This window comes from Dermacentor variabilis, chromosome 3 (assembly GCF_050947875.1).
Source record: "Dermacentor variabilis isolate Ectoservices chromosome 3, ASM5094787v1, whole genome shotgun sequence".
Classification (NCBI taxonomy): domain Eukaryota; kingdom Metazoa; phylum Arthropoda; class Arachnida; order Ixodida; family Ixodidae; genus Dermacentor; species Dermacentor variabilis.
The window spans coordinates 163474967-163483069 of record NC_134570.1 but is presented as its reverse complement, the minus strand read 5'-3'; the positions used below and the strand labels follow the sequence as shown (position 1 = coordinate 163483069).

General features: G+C 43.3%; 1 pseudogene; it reads right to left on the bottom strand.

Annotated features, from left to right (window-relative positions):
• Positions 1–5610: 5610 nt before the first annotated feature.
• Positions 5611–7115, bottom strand: LOC142576487 (uncharacterized; annotated as a pseudogene).
• Between the last annotated feature and the right edge of the window lie 988 nt (positions 7116–8103).

Genomic DNA, 8103 nt, shown 5'->3' with positions numbered 1-8103 from the left:
AAATGGGGCTACAGCTCGGCTCCTCGCAGTGGTCGGTGCGCTGCCTTGCACTATGTTAGATGATGTATAGCCATAAGTTTAACAAAGGGCAACCATGTCCACACCATCAGCCGAACCAAGGGTATTGCTTTCGCAATCTTCCAGGCTTATTCAAGCTAACCCTTCAGCCAATTTTTTTCATCCACTTTCGTTTCCGTTAATTTATCGTTTCTTTATTTCATTTATTAAGCACAAGTAATTTCCCCTATGTAGTCCTTGGTGTCAGTGTTTGTTGGCTTCTTATGATATGACTAATAAAAATCGGGCCCCTAGTTTAACCCCCTTTCTTCTCGTTTGGTTCTAATAATGTTGCGCGAGGAAAAGAATGAGCTTGAAATTTGTACGTTACTGGTGTGCGAAGTAGCGACTATTCCCATCTTCAGCATCTTCTCAAGTCCAGAAACAGTGCTTCTGATGTTCAGCATGTCATTGCACTTAGCACTGCACCGAAGGGTCCCAAAGAGCGATTCTTTGGGGTCGCTCGAAAATTTACGTGTCAGTACAAACTTGAATCCTCTCTCCAATAAAAACCTAATGCACTGAACGTTAGACACAATTGTGAATACCAGGGCGTGGTACGTCAGAAAGTTCTGCTGTTTGCTTGCCAATTTCAAGTCTTCAACATATTTTAAGAAAACAAGCTCGCGCCAGTGAAGTCTCGAGCCCACCGGATCGGAGAACTGCTTGGAGTCCGGGTGATTTTGGCGATTATGTTGGCAATTGCTGACCTCCATAAGGACAAACCATTTGCATATGTTCTTGTAAGTTAAAGAAATTTCGCCATTATTTCTGAATTCTTTTGCCAGAAAATGTGATCGGATGTTTTTTATAATGTGGCTCTAATCGAATGCCAGGAACAAACTTCGGCTTGGATTGGCAGGATGAGATACTCAAGTTTGCAGTTGCCCACGCGATAATACTTAAATGGCTGCGACATTTATTTTATGGTCATTCGTAACCCGATTGTTTTAAAATTTCATCTCTTCAGTATTTCTGATGAAATGCTTTGTGGTTTCTGCAAGTAGCTCACCAGTTCAGGCTTTCGTGAAGAAGTATCCTACTGGGACCCTGAACCTCACATGCAAGCCACAGAGTAAAAGCACAAGAGCCAGTTCGCAGTTCCTTCCTTTCAGACGCCGACAAAACGTTGGTCAGAGCTCGGATGTCAACATCTCCCAGGAAAACATCTCTTTGCTTGTTGTACTTGAGGCTCTGCTTGATCCGCATTTCATCTATGACGCGGCTGCACATTCTGGCTTGTTCTGTCATGAAGCATTCCATCTCAGTGCTCAGTGTTTTTTTTTCAGGAGATCACTGAAATCTACTTCGCCTGCAGTACTTTTTAGGTGCTTTTGAAGCGTTGTTTGTTGACAAAGTGTCCTCGGGTATTCATATGACTTCGTAGAAAGGTTGCGCAAAATTACGCACTGCTGTTTAGTGGTTTCGGACCACATTGTTTTTTTTTTCCTTGTACTTCCAGCACCTGATCCATAATTAATCTGGCTTTCGTACTGCCCTTGTTTGAGTCTGCGGCGACTTGAAGAAACTGGTTGACATTGCACTCTTCCTTTGGGCGTTGTAGCTCCTTTTTGTAAGCGCCGACAGTTGCCTGCAGCCTCTGATTCCGTGTCTTCCAAGTCCTTTCTTTTTCACGCCACTTCTTTCATCCTAGGAAGGCTGATGCGGACCTTTTCCATTCAGCTTGAGCGCCAACTGATCTTAAGGCACGGGCGCCTGTCCCGTTTACTGACTGCGCATCGGTTGGAAAAATGAAGTTCGTGCATTTGCCACTTGTTTATGCTAGAGGAGCAGTATCAGGCAGGTCATCGTTGCAGACTGGAGATACTTTCTGATGTGATCTGATCACTGGGCTGTCTGGGCTCCGGCGCTTGAGCAGGCCCATTCACGCAAACTTCGAGTGTGTCTGATGACGATGCAGCACGCGAATGCACTTCCTCAGCAGGTGCAGGCAAGCCGGCATAGCCGTAGAGGAATCACGCTTTTTTTTCTGTGCAACACTAGAACTCCTCACCTTAGGCTGCTCCTTCTTCATGTTGGATGGATAGTAAGGAAAAATACTGGGCACTGCAGCTTGCTTGAGCATGCGTCTCTTTGTGTTGTGGCGGAAGTCACTTTCCAAAAAATGAAGGCTGCATACGGCCGAATAATTTAAATTCGAACTTGGCTCCCAGTTCTTTCTTGCAATAACTTGCAGCCATCATTCCTGTACCTCATTGTTTGCTGGTTTTTCGTGAAAGGACGCTCCAGGGTCTTTCTTTCACTGTCTAGACGTACAAAACGGTACACAACAGCCGCGCATACTGACGTGTTAAACGTCACAGGAACATCACCGTTGCAGCAAACAGGCGGGTCTTCATCTACCGCTGCCAGAAACCTACAGGTTAAAACTGTCGTCTGCAGCTTGGCAGAGGCGGTAATTGTGGCCCCGGTAAGACTCATAATAACAATTTATTTCAACATTACTTTTTATTTCTTGCAGAGATTACTTGTTTTATTGTCATTGCGAAAACTTCTAATAACCTTTGTAGTTCTTGCTCACAGTCGATGCAAGCGGGTGATATGGTGGAGCCGCCAAGTGGCATCTTGGGACAAAATCGAGAGGGTAACGGGAGAGGGCACAGCAGACGCCACAGCGTTCATGTGGTAGGCGGATAAAAAAAAATAAAGGAGGCACTGGTGGAAACATTTCTAACTTGAGTTCCCTTTTTTTTTTTTTGCTACCTATGTTTATTTGTGATGTTTTGAATGAAAAGCACTGAACCCAACAAAGGCTCTTGACTGAAAAACAAGAATGAAACAAGAAGGATATGTTGCCATTGCACTGAATTGAACCACTCACACGTTCAAGGCATAAAAAAAATAAATGCAATATAACACTGCAGTAGACAAAGCAAACTTGAGCCACCCATAGAATGCAGTAGGGGTAAAAGAGTGAAGCAAAAACTTAGTAATGCCGTATTTACTAGAATATAGGTCGACCCCCATGTATTGAACTCAGCAGCACATAAATATAACTTTAATTTGATCAACCCATGCCTTTCCAGAAAAACGCAAAACTTAGAAGACCCTTCTTTATTTACCATAAGCTCGGCTACTTGCTCTCGCTAGTAAGCACCATAAGCTGTATCCTCATCAGAACTGCCGGGAAACCAACCTCGAATGCTTCGCAGGCATCCTAACACCCTCATCATTTGTGCCGTGAAGTATGTCAGACATGGAGCACTTCTTCCTAAAGTCAGTCTGGATAATCTCCGGACTGACCTTATGTCATACACGACAAAGGGACTTCATTAGCTCAGTACTATTGCTAGCATTCTTTACGAATATAGGTTGAGGTTCTTTGGTTGAGAATATAGATTGATAGTTCATTTTACGTAACATTTCTGGGGAGAAGAAATGTCGACCTGTATTCAAATACGATAATCTGAATTGAAACTGTGGTAGGAAGAGAACTAGCCAGTGCACGCAATCCATGCAGGCAGGCTTAGGTATATGACATTAGGTCAGGCAGGTTTCAACTAAAACAGAATTAAAACTTGCTACTGTACATGCAAGTGTGGCAGTTGGTAAGAATTCTTCCTCCCTTGTGCGTCTGTGACGCTTGCTATTTGATAACTTTCTGGTTCTTTCTGTAGTCAAAGAAGGTAAATTGGGAAACAATTTAGCCAAATTTCCATTCAACTGTCTGTTGCACATGGCTCATTGCATAATTGAAAGCCTGCTGTGAAGTTGTGAGGTAGGCACTACTATAAGGTTTCATCAGAGTGGCCTCAAAGGGTATGCAGTGTCACCGTACACCACGAAAGCATCCCTGCCGACGAACCTCTCAAGCTCTCTGTATGCCTGACTGTCGTGAAATATGCCTGTAAGAAAGAGTAGCTATACTGTAAATATGAAACAACTGAACTTCAATGCATACTTGTAGTTTCATCTGTGCATCATCAATGGTAATGGAAAACAAAATGTGAAGAAAGCAGCTGTTAAGTTCTTTAGCCATGCCCAAGAGACTGCACAAAATCAACATAAATACCACTCAAGAACAAAGGCTTGTGTTGTCTTTTTCAATCCCCCTTGTATCTGTGCATGCACACCTGCCATTTAGTAAGGAGAAAGGACAACGCTAGCAGCAGCTGCTCTTGCCACTCTGCAGCTCGCCATTGTGGCTAAAGTGAAAGTCCCCTATACTCGTAAGAATATGCAAAATGCTTTCTAATTGATGCGTAATCATGTCAGTTTCTTTGCATTCCGTGTTGGATGCTGTTTTCTCTGGACAGTTGGCCACAATTCTCTATGAAGTGTATATCCACGGTGATGCTTTCAGGCACATCTAAGCAAGAGGAATTGTGAAGTGAAGGAGGAACAAAGTGTGTTCAATATGGCTGTGCAGAAGCACCATCTTGCACTGATGTCAATTTGCATTAACTTGAGCAGACCCTAAATTGTTTAGCATTTACTGAGCCAGAATAAGAATGCACAAACACATAGCAGCATCCAAGGAGGCAGCTTACCTGCATCATGTCACCTACCAGGGTATGGCCATCGAGGTGGCATATAATTCTATTAGTGCACAAAAACGACGGATCAATTAAGCAGGGCGCCCTTTTGTGCTCCCAAAAGTATGCTTGCTTGTTTCTTTTTGAGCGGCATATGGGCCGAGCAGTCCTGTCTACGAACACCCAACAATTAGGGAGTCGTGCCTCTTTACCTCCGTTGACTTGCAGCTAGGGAAAAAATATGAGCAAACTGCCCTACTGAATGTATGTATATATCATTCTTAAATTACGGCTGCTCCTGTTTCATCACAAACTACGAATGATCATCAATACAAAAATGCTATCCATACCACATGCCGTTATCTTTAGTTGACTCTTCGTTGGTATAATAGCATTATGTTTTCAGTTTCTTTGTTGGTGATTGAATAGAATAAAATTTGTTGCCTGGTCAGCTTGTGACATTTCTTTAGTGCTTCACAGGAGCATGTAAACATTCATGCGATCACTTTAAATCTGTTTTCAGAGTCCTTAAGGAGAAATGCTACTCTAAAAATACTTTTTTTTTTTATATCTTGACCTCGAACTTTAAAATTTTAGGTATTAGTAGAGTTTGCAATGCCGATTTCAAAACTGTAATTGGTTTTCTTGTAACAAGAGCTACAATAGTTCCAGAGTTCCAACAACTTTGATAACAGTATAGTTTTTTGTGCACACTTTCTAGCTTATTAAAAATTTAACACAGAATCCCGCTCGTTTTGCTGCACATGAGCAGTATATTGCTTAAAAGAACCCCAAATGTGGGAATAACATGCTAACTCTGTTTTAACAAATCGAGAGTACCAAATTTATATTTTAAATCTCCCCCATGAGTATTCCAAATTACGAAAAAAAAATCTGTAATGTATATTGCAACTTTATATAGATATCAGCACTCTAGAGTGTTTGAAGACGCTCTGTGCGAAATTTCGTTAAGATAGGACAACTTTAAGTGCATGAAAGTTTGTGCACATGTCAAAATCGCCTCAAAATGAAAATTGAGGAAAATGCATTTGACAGTTGTAAACATGTTTATTCTTCAATATACAGTGCGATTTGCATGAAACTTTGTGACAGAATAAAACAATGCACCCTTTCTACAGTCAGTGCCTTTAAAGCATCCAGCACCATAGGTTCGTACTTCTCGGCGCTGGAGAATGGAGTCATCAGGGCACGCTCTCTTTGCCACGTGGTGACAACGAGCCCTTGCCTCAGCTGTCTCGCATGCAGACATTCTTTGGATTCTTCTGTGTTAATGGGATTGGCCCAAGGTGATCGGTTCATCAGATGGCAGTACACCAAGCTCTTGAAGGACATGTTCAAAGCTTGAATGTCCCTTGTTAAACCATAACACAGCCATTGCGGCTGCAGTTTCCACTGCTGTCCGAGATGCAAACTTAGTCTTCGGACAGAGAAGCCAGATTTTGCTGTTCAATGATTCTGCAGCATTTTGTCTTTCCTTGTAGACAGCGAACCAACAGTTTTTCATCCGTGAGGCGCTTATATATAGGAAGCACAGCCAACCCCTGAGTCTTCGTGAGGATTGGGATGTGGTCTGGTGTAGGCTCCCCAAGAACTTCATCTCGCCTGTGTTTGCACCAGGCAGTCGCCCCTTCTGGACAGTATCTGTGGCTTCCTGCGGTGTTGCTGGATGATGAGTGAAAGTATGAGGCCCAGAGAGCACGATACATCTTCAGGAGATAACCCCTGTTTGTGTTTATAGCAATGCGATAATAGTTCTGCAGCTTCTGAATTATGCCATTTTTCAACTTCTCTCCACGTGGAAGCCATGTTGGAAGCTTCCTATGCCCAGTGCCTAGACGCTTGGCTGCGTGATTTGTGCATTCCTCCTTGTCCACAACTAGTTTACCATACACCTTGGCCTCAGCAACAGCGGTGTATGCTTTGCTATCCCCATCACTGGGGAACATGGTGAGGCGCAATGGTGTCTCATATGATGGCATCCTCCATATACGCAAAGCTGCCTCAGTCTCCATAGCATGAGAGGAGCACTCTGTGTTTCTTTCACAAATGGGACTGTGAAATGCCTGCCATATTTCCTCCTCAGTACTCAAGTCTTGGTGTCGGCTACAGGAAAGAAAAATGATTGCAGTATCAAGCACACAGCCCCGTTCATTCCTTGTGCCACGGGAGTTGTCTACAAGTTGCTGTTATCCTGTGGCGCATTATACATTGGCCAAACCAGACGATGCATAAATGGAAGATTAGGAGAACGCCGACAATTACTTGGTGGAGGTTCCCTTAATAACCTCCCTAAACATTGCCGCACCTGTAGCACAAATGATAAGAAAAAGATCCAATGCAAACCACTCTTTGACAAAACAAAAATTCCATGCAGACATAGAGATAAACTCGTGCGTGAGCTCATTGAAGCCTTTCATAAGCGTATCAGTGCCGATACTTAAGTGTGTCAGTCAGACTTTCGTCCGGTTCTCTAACAGGGAATTTTGCTTTTTGGCCAACTCACACGAGCTAACACATGATGCTCATGATGACAGCCTTGTTTTGTTTCGGTTTTCCTATTTGTTCATGCATGTGATTGAATAAACATCAGTTGTGAGTTAGCACTTGTCCCTGTTTTCCTTGGCTTGCCCTCGTGTCCCTGCACAATCTTTTGCATTTCAACCAACTAGACAAACTCACTGTTCCGGAGCACAAAAATTGTGTTTTGGAGCATGTTTCTAGAGTAAAGTACTTGTAATAATTGCAACTTCACACTGACATACAAAAAAACGCAAAGAAAACCATTTTATTCAGCATTCAATTTGCTTGTTAGAATTACTTGTTAGATTCCAGCATGGAATCTATCATTCTAATGCGCTCAAGCACCGCCGGCAATTTGGAATTCACATCAATGAGCAAAACGTTTCCAGTTTCCACTTTGTCCATGTCCTTCGATTTTACTCCTGTGCTGATGAGTTCCTCGGCACTGGTAAGTAATGCCTTCAGGGTGGATAGACGGCACTGCAGGGTGGCCTTTTCCTCTTTCAGCTTTTTTTCTTCGCTGCTTTCTGTCAGTGGCTCGTCACATTTCCGTTTGTGTGATTTTGATTCTTCTTCCATTTCAACGCGTTTGCGATAACCACTGTACGACTTTCCAACACACTTCAGGAGATCTCTAGTGATTGGCACCTTTGTGACGTCACCCCCATAACGCTTCAAGTATGCTTTCGTTTGACGAAGGCTTGACACACTTGTTATTGACAAAGAGGCTCGATGGTGAAGCGCCTGCTTGTTTTCGCTGAATCCTCTCTCGCAGTCTGCGTTGCCATGCGGCAAGGAAAGAACAGCCCTTACGAGCCTTCCCAGTCTTGGGTATTTGGGTTCGCCAGTGGGCATTTTTAGTGCAAACACATTAACCCAGTGTTCAACAACATTTGTTGAAACATCCCAGTCAGAAATTTCGCAGCAAAGGCACAACCACTCATCAGTTAGAGATGATACTTCGCTGGGTGGCATGACTTGTGGCAGGGCATTCGCGATGTAGTGCAGT